Source organism: Hydra vulgaris, chromosome 09 (assembly GCF_038396675.1).
Source record: "Hydra vulgaris chromosome 09, alternate assembly HydraT2T_AEP".
NCBI classification, from domain to species: Eukaryota; Metazoa; Cnidaria; class Hydrozoa; order Anthoathecata; family Hydridae; genus Hydra; species Hydra vulgaris.
In genome coordinates this window covers 7,142,664-7,160,172 of record NC_088928.1, presented here as the reverse complement: position 1 = coordinate 7,160,172, position 17,509 = coordinate 7,142,664, and the positions used below count along the sequence as shown (strand labels likewise).

The window sequence follows — 17,509 nt, the reverse complement described above, 5'->3', positions numbered from 1 at the left end:
ATACCATTTTTCCTGTAAATCTTGAACTCATTCTTTCTTTGTATATCATTAATAACAGTTATATCCAAAAAGTTAAGTATCTTATTTTTGTTTTCAACTTTAATAGTATATTTTAAAGAAGGGTGTTGTCTGTTAAGGATTGTTTGGAACTGTTCCGCTTGCTTTAAGTTAGAAAACCTAGCGTAGCTATCATCTACACATCTATGAAAGGATTTAATATCAATTGAAAGAATCATTGTCATTGCCATTTTTATTGCTTTTTCCTTATGGTATTGTAAAAAAGATTCAGCCAAAACAACCATAAAAGACAATCCAATTGGGCTTGAATTTATGAATCTCACCGTTCCACAAGAAATAACAACCAAATAAACAAAGTTCAATTATTTGTTTTGTTTCAATTAAAGTATGTTTAGTTGAGTTTTTGGGACCAAGTGCTTTTATTTAATTGATCCAAAAGTATTAAAGCTGCTTCTTTAAATGGTATTGATGGGTATAAGTTCACAATATCAAAAGATACCTGTATTTCATCTTTGTCAATTAACCACAAATTTTTTTACCTTTCGTTTTTAAATCAAGTGTTAACCTAAAAATGCTATTAGCGTCTAAAAATAAATCAAAATGACTATGCAACAGCCAACCATGAACTTATTTAATTAAGTGCAAATGCTCCAAAGTCGGTGAATCAAAACTTCAAACACGAACAAGGGTTCATCAAAATTTTTTGACTGAAGGCAAGTTGAACCAGTCTGCATTAGGTTCGCATAAAGTAAATTGCAATGAGGACATTGAATGGGATAAAGCAGAAACACTCAAAGTTGAGGATAAAAAATTGAAAAGAAAAGTCCGTTAAGCCTTGAAGATACAAAAACATCAATGTTCTCCAATGTACGGTGGTATGAATTTTGACAATGGACAATATGTTAAAATAAATTTATGGACTTTTTTTTCATACTTAAGTAAAAGAAGCCACTATAAAGGTGGCGTTGAAATTTAAAAAAATTTTGTTGTTGTTATTTAATTTATATATATATATATATATATATATATATATATATATATATATATATATATATATATATATATATAATGTGTGTGTGTGTATACTCAGCAGACTTTGTTGTAGTTGATTTTTAGTAGACCTATTTAGATATTTCGAACGGTTCATTGTAGTTTCGGTCATCGGTTACTAAGTGGACCATTAGAGACATCCGCCATAAGCCCGCCGATAACTTTCCAAAATGTGGTATTGTGGTTAGTCATCGGTTTGCCACTTTTGGCGGTAGTTAATTGTAAATTAATATAAGTATGTTAATATAAATTACAACGAAATAAGGATTTGTTGATACTGTTTTAAACCAATTTGAAAAGGTTTTCACAGATACCCTTCCCCCTCCCCTCCTTGTGACCTTTTGCGCTTTAAATTATTTTTGAGTTTTTTTTTAAACAGAAGACAACAAAAAGAAAAAAATACTTTTCAAAAAATTTCAGATCAATCCGACAATTATTTAACAAATGCCAGCTTTTTAAAACATGTCGCGCAGATTGTGCACGACACGAGGTGAATAGATTAACTAATTTTTGTTTTATTTAATCAAAAGAAATCCAAAATTCTATGATTTACCTTTTCGTGGTGCATTTCGTTAAATAAATTAAATAAGTGACAAACTTTTATAATTTATAACTAAAAACATTTGTAGTAAGTTATTTAAAGCATGAGTAAAATCTTGTATTAGATGCTATTGGTGAAACGATGGTCTTTATAGAATAAGTCAAGTTTTCAATAATCTAAATAAAGTATAGAAACATTCACTGACTTAAGTGTAAAAGCACTGAGTTTTCATCTACTGATTCAGGGATAGGCGCATTTGAATATAGATACCTATTTTTTTGTTATCATTTATTATTATCATTTTTTATCTTTTTTTGTTTTTAGTTGGCAAAAGTTGTATTGCCCTTCTCCCCCTTCCCCACGTAACAGCTACACGCGCAGGCCCTGTATATATATATATATATATATATATATATATATATATATATATATATATATATATATATATATATATATATATATATATATATATATATATATATATATATATATATATATATATATATATATATATATATATATATATATATATATATATATATATATATATATATATATATATATAATTTTAAAAAAATTTTAAATTATATGTAATTGTAATTTAAAATTTTTTTTAAATCCTAATTATTAGGGAAAAATATATATGTAAACTGTTTTTAACATAGAGCAGCCGTGGCGCAGTGGTGGCGCACTTGCCTCAGAATCAAAGGATCCCTGGTTCTAACCCCTACTGGGCAAGTTTTGCGTCATCGGTTAGGAAGTAGGCGTGAACTTCCAATTAAATGCTCATCCGCGGTGCTCCGTGATAAAACCGTAAGGATTCTTGGGGCACCTAAATAAAAATTTGAAAAAATAAACAAACATATATATTCATATATGCAAAAATATGTTTCAAGACATTTCATACCTTTCATTTCTTCTGTCAATCAATTTTCAATGCGGTAGTGGTGTAATGGTAGAGCGCCCGCTTCATAAGCGAGGGGTTCCGAGTCCGATCACGTCCCTAGTAGTACCGCGCTCAACTTGTTTCTCCATGCAGCGGCCTTGTTCGTCAAGGTTCGTGTTTCGGAGTTATAGAGTTGAGAGAGGATTATAATCACAATTAAGTAGCCTCCTCGTCTGTAGTGGCTATCTGGGCCTTGGGGAGGTGAATTTAAAAAAATAAATTAATTTAAAAAATTATGTTTTCGCTTTAAAAGTGATAGTGGTTATTGAATGGTGACAACGTTTTGTCGCATAATTTTAATTCTAAATTTTATTGCATAAAAAACTCCCAACGTGCGGAACGTAATGATATTCTGTAAAAATCAAACTATTACCATAGTAGCTTACGTTATTAAAAAATAGTTCATTTTCACATGATCTGCAAAAATAACAATTCATCAAGAACAATGAGTGTGTATCGCGTGCGGACTTTTTTTTTGTCAAGCTAATTATGCAAAGAAATAATAAATTCAATTTTTTTTTTTTTTTTGGTTTGTTTTACTGTAAAAAATAGCTGTAATATTGAGCAAAAAATTAGCTAATATATCGAAATGGTTCACAAAAGTTGTAAAGTACGTCAAGCTAAAAGTTTTATTGTTAACATATAACTTTATTGTTAACATATAGTTATATATATATAGTTATATATATATAGTATATATATATATATATATATATATATATATATATATATATATATATATATATATATATATATATATATATATATATATATATAAAAACAAAAAAAATATTCAAATTTTTTTACGTGAGTATAAACCCTAAAATCTTAGCCCCCCGGGCTAAGATTTATAGATGAATTTTTAAGATGAATATGAAGTAAAAGAAAGCAATTCAAAATATGCTATCATTCAATGATAGCATCTTTTGAATTGCTTTCTTAAAAGAAAGCAATTCAAAAGATGCAAAGATCATGTTGCAGATGTCAACAAATGGTTTCGAATTTCGTGAAAAATGGTTTACAAAGACTTTTGATGTTCTAACTAGTTGCTGAATCTGACTTATACAAATTTTGATGATAAAATACTTACCGATTAATTCTACAGTTACTTTATATGAATCGTTGTTAGTTGCAAATATATGCAGCAGATGTCCATTTCTACAGCCAATATTAAAATGAGCTGGTGTTGGAAAATTACAAGCTAAATAAGTTTTAGCTTTACCATAAAATAGATTTGTTTTCTTGTGAGGTCCCATAATGCACTAAATTAAATTCATCAATCATAATACTACTATTTAATTGGGTCGGCTATTAATCATAATTAAATAATTTAAAAAATCACCATTAATCTATAAAAAAATTTTAAATATATGTATAATTTTTATATATCGTATATAGCTTAAGGTGGCTATATGGTAAATTATGGGTATGGAAAAAGCTGAGAAAATGCTGTTTTTGTTTGAAATGATTTTTATACAGAATCATCATAAAATAGTGTTATATAATTTTAATTTTAGCATTTTAAATTTTATTTTGCAGAATTTTGCCTTTAAACTAATTTTGTTGTGTGAAAAGAGTTAGTCATTAAAAAAAAAAAAAATTAATATATAACCACCTTTTAAATATATACAAACATGCCTTTAATATTATTGCACCTCCGAAACAGAAACAAAATTTTAAAACCGAATGAAAATCTCTGGTAACTGTAAAAAAAAAAAACAGAATTTATAACAAAAAGTAACAGTAACAATAACAGTAACTTTCTAAAGTGTATAAGTAACAGTAACACTAAAAGGGGTGGAACTGGTACCTCCACTGGGTTGAAAAATACGGTATGTGGTGATGAATATTTTTTCAATGAAATTTGGCAGGCACAGAAAATAGATCTATACAGTTGACTAGAAAATTTCAAATATGTACCAACATGCCTTCAATATCAATGCAGTGCCAGAACAGGAACGAAATTTTAAATACCAATAAAAAAACTGAAAAATTTATTACTCGTAAAAAAAAACCATAATTTATTCAAGATAAAACATTCTACTTTTTTAATAAAGTCTAAGCTGATATAAAATTCTAAAAAAAAAAGACAAATAAATACATCTTTACCACACCGACTTCGAGCACGCTGTGAAAAAAAAAGGTCACAGTTTTTGTCTTTGAAATTGGTGCCGTAAAAAGCCAGATACGCACGTACCTAATCATTGAAAGAAAAATTTACGAAATTAAAGAGAGCTTGAACTTCCAAGAAGAAAGTATAACTAAAAAAATGGAAAAAATTACAACAAATTTGGGGTATGATATACATTACGAAGTAAAAAAAACAGTGGACTTAGGAGAACCGCTCACGCAGAAACAATTTATCGATGGTGTAAAGGAAAAAGAAGGCGAAAGCTGGGATGATTGTAGAAACTCGGTAAAAGAAATAATTAAAACAAACTTAAAATATCTGACTAAGTTAAAATTGAAAGAGCCCATCGTATTGGAAATGCAAGAAATGATAAGTTACCAAGAACAATAATCTTCAAACTGCTGAATTATTTAGATACAACTAAAGTTCTTAACAACGCAAAAAAATTAAGAGAGACTGAACTATATATATATAAACGAAAACTACGCGAAAGAAGTAATAGAACATCGAAAGAAACTATGGGAGGAAGTTAAACGACTTCGTAAAGCTGGTAAGTACGCTAATTATTAAATTTGATAAAATTCATTGCAGAGATTTTAAAAAATGAAACAGCCGTTTTAAGCGAGCGCATTTTTCTAACAAGTTTTTATTTGCTAAGAAATCATTATGGCTAATGAAACAATAGACTTTGACACGCTGCGTTTGAATATCTTTGAAATTGCTAATAAATTTTTACCACACAATCATTTTGACGACTTAAGTTTATAAAACGAAAAATACTCCGATTCTGCATATTTTGATTTACAAAATTTTAAATTTGAACTTAAAACCACTATACCCAGTGGGCATGCATCGTCCGGGGGAAGTCCGTCGAACGTCTTACGGACTCTGGACGTCCTCCGGATGATGCGTGCCCACTGGGTAAATAACTTTACGGTAATACACATAAACATCAGAAGTTTACTTATTAATATAGACAAATTAAAAAACTTTCTATTTGAATGCAAACATACTTATACTATAAACTATAAAACATTTTCTAAGAAAGATCAGTTAGCAAAAGAGGAGGAGGAATTGTGAATTATATACGAAATGATCTAAACATTAAAATAAGAAATGATCTTTCAAACTTGATGGCGATAGTGAGGTCCTCACAACAGAAGTTATTAACACTGCCCTAAAGAACTTTCTAATTTCTACGTGCTACAGACCACCTGATGGAGGTATGTAACTTTTTGAATTATATGAAACATATAAATACAAAAAATAGTGAACAGAAAATGTCATTCATTATTGGAGATATAAACATAAATTTTTTAATGTACAACAAGCATGCAATTATTAAAAATTTCTTTGACGACATGTTTCAACTTAATATCTTCCCCATTATCAACAAACCTAGCAGGGTTGCTTCCAAATCTATTACTGCTATTGAGAATATATTAACAAACTCTATATATGATTCTTCTCTAAAATCAGGATAATAAAAACAGGTATTTTAGATCACTTTCCAATATACTTCTCTTTGTCACAAAATCCCACAAAAATTAATAATTTAAAAATCTTATGTTATAAAAGAATTATCGATGAAACATCTACTCAAAAACTTAAGGACTTGCTATAAGCAACAAATTGGCAAAAGGTCTACCAAGAATATGACCTAGGAAACACAAACTCTGCGTACATTAATTTTATAAATTTATTTACCCTACAATATAATAAAAGATTTCCAATACAAGAAAAAGAAATAAAAGCAAAATATTTAAATTGTCCATGGATAACAAAAGAAATAAGAAAATCCTCAAAACAAAAACAACAACTATACGTAAACTACTTAAAAAATAGAAGCAAAGCGAACCTATTCCTCTGCAAGCAATACAAAAGCCTATTTGAAAAAATAAAAATAAAAACATATTATTCTAATCAAATACAAAAATCTAATGGGGACTTAAAAAAGACATGGGACATTATGAGGTAAGAGAATTGGTAAAAATTAAATCTAATTTTAACAAAATGCAATTTTCAGTAATAATTAATGAAAATTAATCAAACAAAAAGCGAGATATTTCCAATGAATTTAACAGCTACTTTGCCAACATTGGTGCTGATCTTGCATCAAAAATTCAATGCCCAAATAGTGCAATTAAAAGTTACTTAACGGGCTCACAATGCTCTTTAAATTTCAATGAAATAAATTAAGACGAACTTGAAATAGTCAAATCAATTGAAAAAGTCAAATTAAAAAAAAACCAATTAAAATCAAGTCCATAGGAATTCACTAGATCTCTTGCAAGTAGTGTTATATGTTTTTGAGGAGATACGTAATTCAATTTACCAAGTATTTAATTCATCAGTTTCAACAGGTATTGTACCTGATAAACTATAAATCTCTAAAATTATACCAAACTATAAACCAGGAGAAAACAATTCTTTAAACAACTATAGACCAATCTATATCTTTTCAGTATTCTCAAAACTTCTTGAACGAATAATCAATAATAAATTAAACGAATATCTAAAAACTAACAAAATTATCAATAAAGGCCAATATGGTTTTCAAAAGCTACACTCAACTGAGCATGCAATTCTTGACCTCTCAAATAGGATAAGTAGATCATTTAAAAAAAAAAATTCACATTAGGGATCTTTATCGATTTGTCAAAGGCATTTGACACCGTCAACTATGAGATTTTACTAACAAAAATGAAAAACTATAGTATAAAAAATCAAGCTTTAAATTGTTTTAAAAACTACCTTGATAACAGACAACAGTGTGTTATTGTAGATAGAAAAAGCAACTCAAATTTACTAAAAACAAAATGTGGTGTACCCCAAGGTTCCATTCTTGCTCTTCTTTTGTTTCTTATTTATATAAACGATCTTCCAAACGCCTCTAATATCTTTAAAACTATAATGTTTGCCGACGATACAAACTTATTTTACTCGTCAAAGACAATCGAAGTCCTCTATGAAAAAACAAATGCTGAACTAAAAGAAGTTAATATATGGTTTAAATCAAATAAACTGTCACTCAATATAGAAAAAACTAAGTATATGCTATTCCACTCTAATCAAAAAATTACGAAATATACCCCTAAACCTACCAACAATTAATATAGAAAATATAACCATCAAAAGAGCTCTGAGTACAAAGTTTTTAGGAGTTCTAATTGATGAACACATTTCCTGGAAACCCCACACAAACTACATAAACACAAAAATATCAAAGAACATAGGTTTACTTTACAAGGCAAGACCATTTTTGTCCCAAAAAAGTCTAAAACTTATCTACTTTTCATTCATACATAGCTATCTCACGTATGCCAATATAGCATGGGACAGTACCCACAAATCTAAATTACAACCACTTTACTTACGTCAAAAACACGCTTCAAGACTATTATACAAGAAAAACAAATTTACTCATGCTCAACCCCTACTGGTGCAAATGAACACACTAAATATATTTCAAATAAATACTTTTCAAAATATATTTTTCATGTTTAAATATAAACTTAGTCTGGTTCCAGAACATTTTTACGGCACACTTTTTTAAAAACAATATAAATAAATACAATACAAGAGCAACAAGCAACTTTAAGACGAACACTCTCTGAAAATAAAACTAAAAACTACCATAATCAAATTAAACAACTATAAGGAATTTTTTCAAATCTAAATAAAATTAATAAATAAATGTAACTTAACTTTTAATGCAAATCGATAAAAAAATAATAATATTAACAACAAGGTATATATGTAACGCATACATACACTAGTGGCCATTGAATTAAAGCCACTTGATGATTTTGCTGTAAAATGAAATATTTATAAAAAGAGACAATGTCATGCCGTTCGGTTTGTTTATATATGACGTCATTATTAGTTATGGTCTGCATATTATACCCGTGTTTGGCTTAGTATTTAATTAAATTTCATGATTTGTTGCTGAGTGACTATAATGGTGTTATTGCTTATTTTAGTGTGATAGTGGGGCAAGAGCCAGTTGTTAATGGTTTTGTTGAGGGGCAAATTGTAACATTGAATGCTGAGCGTTATTCTCAGCGTGATATTGCAAAGAAACTGAAGATTTCTAGAGGTGCCGCTGAGAATGTTTTAAGATCTGGAGGTGTTTCACGACGTTCCAACTGCAAAGGAGTACGAAAAACAAATCATCGTGATGATCGTTATTTAAAGAGCATTGTTGTGTCTAGTCCGCATACTTCTTCTGAAGCGTTGAAGCCTAGCTAGTGACAGGGGTATTCAAGTGAGTGCTAGGACTGTGAGGAGACGTCTGTCAAATGACTTTGTTCTTGTAGCTCGCAGACCAGCGAAGAATTCTCTAATCACGAAACAACAAATCCTCCAGCTATTGAAGTTTTGCCGTGCGATGAAAGACAAGTCAAGGGAGTGGTGGGAGAGAGTCATGTTCACAGATGAAAGTACCTTTTAGCAGCTAAGAGGCCCTGGTTACAATTATGTCAGACGTCCTGCCTCTCAGCAATTCAATCCCAAATACACCATCAAAACTGTCAAACATCCACCAAGCGTCATGGGGTGGCATCACAGCAAGTGGTCGGTGTAGACCGCACATCTTCGATAAAGGGGAAAAGGTCAATGCCAAAAAGTACTTGGAGGTTCTTGAAAGTAAGCTTCAAATCCACATGAACATCTCAGGAGCAACATTTATGCAACAAGACTCAACCCCTTGTCACACCGCAAAGATTGTCCAAAAGTGGTTTTTAGACAACAACATTGAACTTCTTTCCAATTGGCCATCAAATTCACCTGATCTATATGTGATTGAAAATTGTTGGCAAATTATGCAAAGCTAAAAGTCGCTGCACATCGTCCTACATCAGTAAAAGACCTGAAAGAGGTTTTGAAGCGTGTGTGGACGACAGAAATAACACCGGAATACTGTAGAACACTTGTTCATAGCATGCCTGATCGCATTAATGCTGTGCTTAAAAATAAAGAATATCCTGTGAATTACTGACTTTTATTCATCGTTTGAGCTAGAACTTTATTCAGTGTATTGTAAGGTTAAAATTGCATTTGATAATATGCCTGCTAAACCTTGTTGCTAGAGTAAACTGTGTATTTTCCAAAAATTTGCTGCTGGCTTTATTTCAATGGCCACTAGTGTATATACCGCGTATGTAACTGATTTTTTATGTGTATTACACGTCTCTGGAAAAAGGTACTCGATGACAAGACTGACTTATGTTTTCTGCGCGCTTCCTATAACTACAAATAAGTAATTCTATTTATCAATCTTACACAAATTTTATTTTTTATCATATTTATACACTAACATTATTTTGAAATGTGGTAAATAAACTTATACTGAACATCTTAACACTCCTCCGAAAAATCAGCAGATTTATTTTTATTTATTGTATTTTTTATTTTAGTATAGTATAATATATTAAAATAATAATATATTTTTTATTTTAATATTTTATAGTGAAACATCTAAACACTCCTCCGAAAAATCAGCAGATTTATTTTTATTTATTGTATTTTTTATTTTAATTGGAATAATAAAGAGATATATTTCTCGGATTATTTTTACGTACACGTTATTATATTGTTGTAATTGGTATTTATTTTAATCATGACTCGGAGTTGAATGGCAACTATATTTTTATTTACGTTGTAAATAAAAAATATTTTTTATTTACGACGTAAATAAATATATAATTCGAAATAAATAAAAATACGTTTTATTTATTTCGAACTTTATATTTATGATATTTATATTTGCATATCTTTACCACCAATCTGTGATTGGTTACTTGTAAATAATTTGTAGTTGTAAAATAAAATGCATAAAAAAAAAAATAAAAAAAAATAAAAGATTTCCTAGAAATTTCTAGGGTTTCCTAGAAATTTTAGAATTAAACTTTAATGGTCATAATTTCTGAACACTGAAATGTTTACTATAAAATTTAAAATTTATCGATTAATATAAGTCTTGGTGAAAATAGTACAAAAAATATTTCATCAGCTTGTTGCTATCAAGTTTGGGGCAAGGGGGCTAAGATTTTAGGGTTTCTTGTTCCCACTCTCCTATCACAGTACTTTTTTTTGTGAAAAATCTTTCATATAAACGTAAAAATATATATATATATAAATATATATAAATATATAAATATATATATATATATATATATATATATTTATATATTTATATATATTTATATAAATATATGTAAATATATATATATATATATATATATATATATATATATATATATATATATATATATATATATATATATATATAAATATATGTATATATATGTGTGTGCGCGCGCGCGCGTGTGTGTGTGTGTAGAGGTAGACCCAGTTAGTGTACATATATCGACTGATTAATGGATATATCCTTGAGTTGTTGTATCTATATTTCAATGCGCCTATAGGCGCATTGGAGTGTACATACAACAGCTGAGGTTTTGGTTTAGACAGTCCATTTATTTATTAGCGTTATTTTTATAAAATTTACAACAAACAGAAGAAAACATTCTCTTGTATGCGCAAAATCTATAATTTTCAAGTTTAAATTTTAATTTAATTATAAAACTTTTAAAATTAAACTTCAAGTCTAAAAATTTTATAAGTTTAAAAAATGTTTTTAAAAATTAAAATTTTTAAAAGTTTATAACTTCATCTTTTTAAAAAAATGTATGCACAAATATATATTAGGAGTAAAAAAACAAACTATTATCTTATCTACCTACCTATCCACTTATACTATCGAAACCGTATTTTATTGCTAAATAATTCGTCTAGGCCAATGAAACGGACTTTCGGTAGGATAAGAATTTTTTTTTGGCTACCGAAAGTCGGTAGGCTACCATACGTCAGTAAACAAATCAAAATACATATTAAATAATCAGTTCATGGAAAATAACTCCAAAGAAATTTCCTAAAGCATATATGCTTTAATAAATTCCTCTTTTTCCATATATTTGTTTTATAATTTTCCATACAATGATTAAATACTACTGATGATAGTCGTAGTAATTAACTTTAAATACTATGTCATAGCAATACACGGCCCTTAAATACACGGCCTTCTATTCTGCTTTAACCGGGAAAAAAATAGAAGGCCAGTTAAAAAAACGCTTATTTTGTCGGATGGACGATCTTTCTCAAAATATTTTAATTATTGAGCTATAAATTTCAAGTAAGTAAATCTGGCACAGGATAAAAAATTTTGCGTTGACTTAATCGAAGTATGTACTATACTTAACTAAACTTTGTAAAATTTTAGGCTTTTTTTTAGGTTTCTTTTCAGTAATAAATAATCATGATTAATAAATGTTTTTATTGTAAAAAACACAACATTTATTAACCTTTATAATTATATATTACTTAAATGATTATAGAAAGACATGGGTTATATTTGTCAGTAGAATTTTTAAGATATTCAAGGACTGTACAAGAAATAAGAATACACAAATTCTCGAAAGGAAGCTTTGAAAGTATTTTAAAAAATTTTACACAAACTGTTTAAAAATGTGAAACAAAAGATTCTTATTTTTTTCATTGTTGTCTTTTTTTAAAGGCAACAATGTTATCTGAAACAATGGAATCACTGACTCTCTTTCTGATGTTATTAAAATAAATATTTGAAATAATAGTGTGTATAATTTCCTTTCCACAATTTTGGTGATTTGAACATAAAAATGGTTGGTAACTTTCTCTACTGCCAAGAACTAACTTTGCTGCTTTACAGTGTTGCATTTGAGATCGATAAATAACATCAAATACATGATCTAACATAGCAAAACTATCACAGACATATTCTAAAAAGGGCTAGTGATGGAGTTGTTAGCCCACCTCTCTGGACAATTTATTTAAATAACTATAGTCATTCGACTCCTGTTGACAATATTGACTACAAAGCAACTTGCAACATATTTTAAACTTCTTAATCAGTTTTTTGGCAATAAAACCAGCAATATAAGTAGCAACTTCACGCGAATCATCTGATAAAATCACACAATCATAATCTCTTTCTTTCATCTGATCCATCAAGGATCTAGCATGTTGTGTATCTTGAACATCATTAATATCATTTTCAAATATTTTAATTCCTTCCTTTATTAGACTTTTTATTTGGATTATCTTCTCACTATAGATAACATCTTTCAAACTGACAAGAAACCTGCCACCACTCATTTGGCGGTACTGTCCAAATCTTCTTTCTAACGGATCACTTTGAAAACGAGCAGTCAATATAAATTTATAATTATCTTCCAATAGATCTTCTATTAAAGAAGCTTGACATAATAAAGTTCTTTGTAGTGCTGATGATGTTTAAGGAGATAATGTATATTTCTCAAAATTTGGGATTTTGGTGTTTTTCCATTTATTTAACCATTCAGCGAAAGCTCGAAAAAAACTCAGGTTTTTTATCATTAATAATAGCAGCGTTTCCAAGACAGTTATTAGAAAACTGATTTTTCGAACTTGTAATTGTCCACCATTTATTAAAAAGAGTTAGGAAAGATGCAATATCTAAATGGTTGGGAAAATATGATTTTATCGCTGCTGCTGTAGTTCATCCAAGATACCTAAAGCAACAGTGACATTTTGCTTGTAGTTTCCAGGATGGAAAACTTTGCTATTTATTTTTGGTGCTTTTTTTAAACTTGCATCCAACAGGCTGTCATTTTCTAATAAATCATGAAATATTTTCCACGATATTTCTCCTGGTTGAACGTGAATTCTTTAAAAGCTTAAAAATGAAATTCTGGAAAAATAAACCTTTTTTTATTTAGTAAGTTGTTTCAAATGTTTTTAATCAGATGCACTGTGTCAAAGAATAGGTAAATTTTTTGTGATTGTACATTAATAAACAAATCATCTGGTTTTTTACCATATGCATCAAGCAATTTTGTAAAAGAGGAAACATTTGAAGCATGATTGTCACAAACAACACCTTGAACATTAAAACTATATTTTATTAAAGATTGAATCAAGCTGAGAATTTCAGTTTTCAACCAATCACTGTTTAATTTTATAATTGGAATTGCTTTGATGACACAAGAGGTATTTTCTTTTAAACCAACTACCATGAAAGAAACAATGCTTCTATAACATTCATTTTCTTCACTAATCCCAATTACATCTCCACCAGAATATTCTGCACATTTTTGTACATTTCATCAAAAAATATTATAAGATCATTTGATAAGCTTCCATTTTCATGTAACAATTTCAAAACTTTAATAGAATCAATTTCACCTGCTTTAAGCTTGCCTAACAGTGATATAGATGTAAGAGGGAATTCCTTCAGCAGTAAATGATAAGTTTGCAATGATGTGTAACGCAACATCAAGGCAAATTGAAGCATATTTGAAGAATAAATTTGATTTTTTTTTATTTGGTGACTTTTATGTTCTTCAAGAATGGAAGACAACTTTTCTTCTTCGATGCTAAAATGTGAATCAAAGTTTTCCAGCATACTCTTTCTTTTTAACATACATTGACGGGTTACTCTGAGCCAAGGTGGCTAAGAAACTGGAAGATTTTTGTAAAAAAGTTTGACATGAAGATTTTTGTCGATACGAATACATTCAGCAACTTCAGGTATGTGTAGTTCATTTTGAATAATTTTATGGAACACGACACAATCATCGAATTTGGAAAATGAATATCCTGTTGGTGAATCAGCAACTGTAAGAGAATTAAAGATCTTCAATAATATCATTTGATAAAAACTTCTGATATTCATCTTCTTGAAAAATTCTTTTAGTTGGTGATTTTCTTGGTATAAACATAGCTTAGGTACGTGAACTGATTTTTTTAAATTATTCAAATACTAGAATGTTATATATCATTAGAAAGCTCTTAAATACAGTATTTCAAAGGTGAAAAAATTAAGAAAATTGGACAATTCTATAAAAAGTTATGACGTTTTTAGTAGCAAATTTTCGATATATGGATTTCTTGATAAAACTGTGGTCAAAAAAATTTTTTTTTTACATAAATTGTTATAACATTGTCAATTCTAATTCAAAAATCTATAACTTGATATCAAAAGATAGGTGTAAAAATGGGCTTTAATTTAAACTTTTTTCTAGGTAAATGGCCCATCAAGGGATCCAGAGGGGGTGCTAATCCACCACCGACACCTCACAAAAAACACTTTTTCTCCATTAAAGAGTGTTTTTTTTATGAAATTGATAATATTTATGAATAACATTTTGGTATTATTTTATTCTACATCACTAGCGAGTATTACAGGTCTATCGTAAAGTTGGGTGTTAGGTTGTGGGTAAGGTTTAACACACCCTATCAAAATTTCATTCTTTTAAATATTGTTATATTTACTAAAATGAGTACATTATAAAAAATAAATATAACCTTTTAATACTTTGAAAAATAGTAACTAGTGGTGTATAAAATTACCTTTTTTGGAGGGGGGGTGTATGCCGCCCTCTCCCTGCTGCCCTAAACCTGAAAAAAAAAATTAACAACAATTTCACAAAAAATGTTAAAATGCTTTCTTAAACAGAGAGAAATTAGAATAAAAAACTAATTTGCCACATTACTAGCTGAGTTTGAATATCCATTTGTTCCTTTAAAGGGACCGATTACCCACTCCAACCTTAACAAAAAACACACAAAAACAATAAGTATTTTGAAATAAAAAATGTAATTAAGTTTTGTCTTGGCTTTTAGTGAATGATTTAATTTTTCAATTCCATTAATGAATAAAATTAAATCATTTTTAACAATAGACACCACGTGAAGGTAAGCCAGAGCCGTCTATCAAAAAAAATTTGCAAGCCATAAATCTTGCTGTACCATATTTGTACAAAATTAATATAGCAAATGATGAATAATTGACACGCATATTAACAAGCAATATTATTTAGACATACCACTTGATGCAGAGGATGATGAAACAGAGGTAAAAAAAGTTTTAAAAAAGAAAAATAGCAATTGATAAAAAAAGGCATACACAAATAGAAAGTAAAAATTTTAAAACGTACCAATCGTACCAGATGAAGATGGTCCTAAGGTTAAAAAGTTGTAATAAAAAATTAATACAGCAAATGATGAAAAATGGATACACATATGAAAAAATAATATTATTTAGACATACCACTTGATGCAGATGACAATAAAAAGGTAAAAAAGTTGTAATAAAAAACAAATATTGATGAAATTGATGAAAAATACATAAACATATTAGAAAGTAAAGCATTTAAAATATACCAATTGTAGCAGATGAGAATGTTCCTGAGGTTAAAAAGTTTTAATAGAAAATAAATATTGCATTTGTTGAGAAATGCATACACATATTAAAAAGTAATAGTTTTTAAACTTACCACTTGTTGCAGTTAAAGTTGGAACTAAGGTTAAAAGATTGTTATAAAAAAATAAATGTTGCATTTGATAAGGAATGCATAACAGGTTTTTAGAACTTACCAACTGTACCAGATGAAGATGGTTCTAAAGTTAAAAAAGGAGTAAGACACCGCAAAAAAAAATAAGTTTAGCATTAAATATATTCACAGAATAAAAATTCCTGGTTTTCAAAATTACTAGCTATAGCAAGTAATGAAAGGAGAGTTAAACAAAATATGAGTTAAACCTAGACACACATGTTTAAACTTTTGTTACTATGATTCATAACAAAAGTTATAATATACAAACTTATCAATGGTAGACCTTGTCGATTCAACTAAAGGTAACAAAAAAATTGTACGATAAAAAATAACACCTTGTAATTGCCAAAAGTAAGTTCAAAAAATAACAACTAAAAAATTAAAATATAAAGATTATATGTATATAAACAAGAAGCTAACATTAAGAATGGGTATGTACTTATGTAAACAATAAACATACACTAGTATACATCAAGAAAAAGGTATAGACAATAATAATTATATCTTATATTTAAAAAAACTTTAGAAACATTAAGTTAATGCAAAAATGTTATGGGAACTATACTTACGAAATCTCAAAAAATCTATAATGATAGTGCTAGGATCTAAACAAGAAGCAAATATTAGCACATGTTTGATAAGTTTAGATTTAAATAATATTTATAGGATGAAGTAGTATACAACAGGAAAATAATAAAAGTAGATGAGTGTAATTTTTATACCATTCAACACCAAAAAATATGTCTGTTAAGAATAAATCAGTATAAATTCGATTTGTAGACTTCTATAGAATTTAAAAGAAAAGAAGCAAATTATACAAATCGTAAAGTAATTTATTTTTAACAAAGTATATAATTAATATAAAAATAAGTATTATTAATACTTATGTGTGTATTAACAAATTTTTATACTTATATGATGTTTTAATGAACCTGTAAAATGATACTTTAATCTATCAATAAAATCAAAACAGTTTTAATTTAATAGTATTAGATTAAAACTGTATTATTAAAAATGTATTACTAAAAATGTATTAGTAATACATTAATCTTTTTATACTTAAGATTATCTTACTAAGATAAACAAAAAGAGTAAGGTTTTTACATTTATGTTTTTGTTTTAAAAATAGTTAGCAATAATATAATTATGAAAAAAAAAATTTGCTTACTATCTGTTAGTGAATCTATATATTTTGTAAGTCTTTTTTTTCCATTTTATCTGTTTTTCTGTTATCTGTTATCTAATAATAAAAATAATGCAGAAAAAAAAATTGTTTTTCTAAGAACTGGCCCCCCTATCCGCCTCCGTGCTGCACTTAGTTATATATCTGCTCCCATTTTTTTTTGGCTGAAATTTGGCAGGTAAAAAGAAATTACAGGTGGAAAGTAGAATAAATAATAAAAAGCGGG

General features: G+C 28.2%; 1 long non-coding RNA gene across 1 annotated transcript; it reads right to left on the bottom strand.

The window, feature by feature from the left end:
- Positions 1-15,940: 15,940 nt before the first annotated feature.
- Positions 15,941-17,388, bottom strand: LOC136084994 (uncharacterized). Its single transcript, XR_010640981.1, has 3 exons — positions 17,269-17,388; positions 16,823-16,884; positions 15,941-16,705 (listed from the first exon to the last, which is right to left on the bottom strand). It is a non-coding gene; the product is annotated as an uncharacterized LOC136084994 (long non-coding RNA).
- Positions 17,389-17,509: the final 121 nt, after the last annotated feature.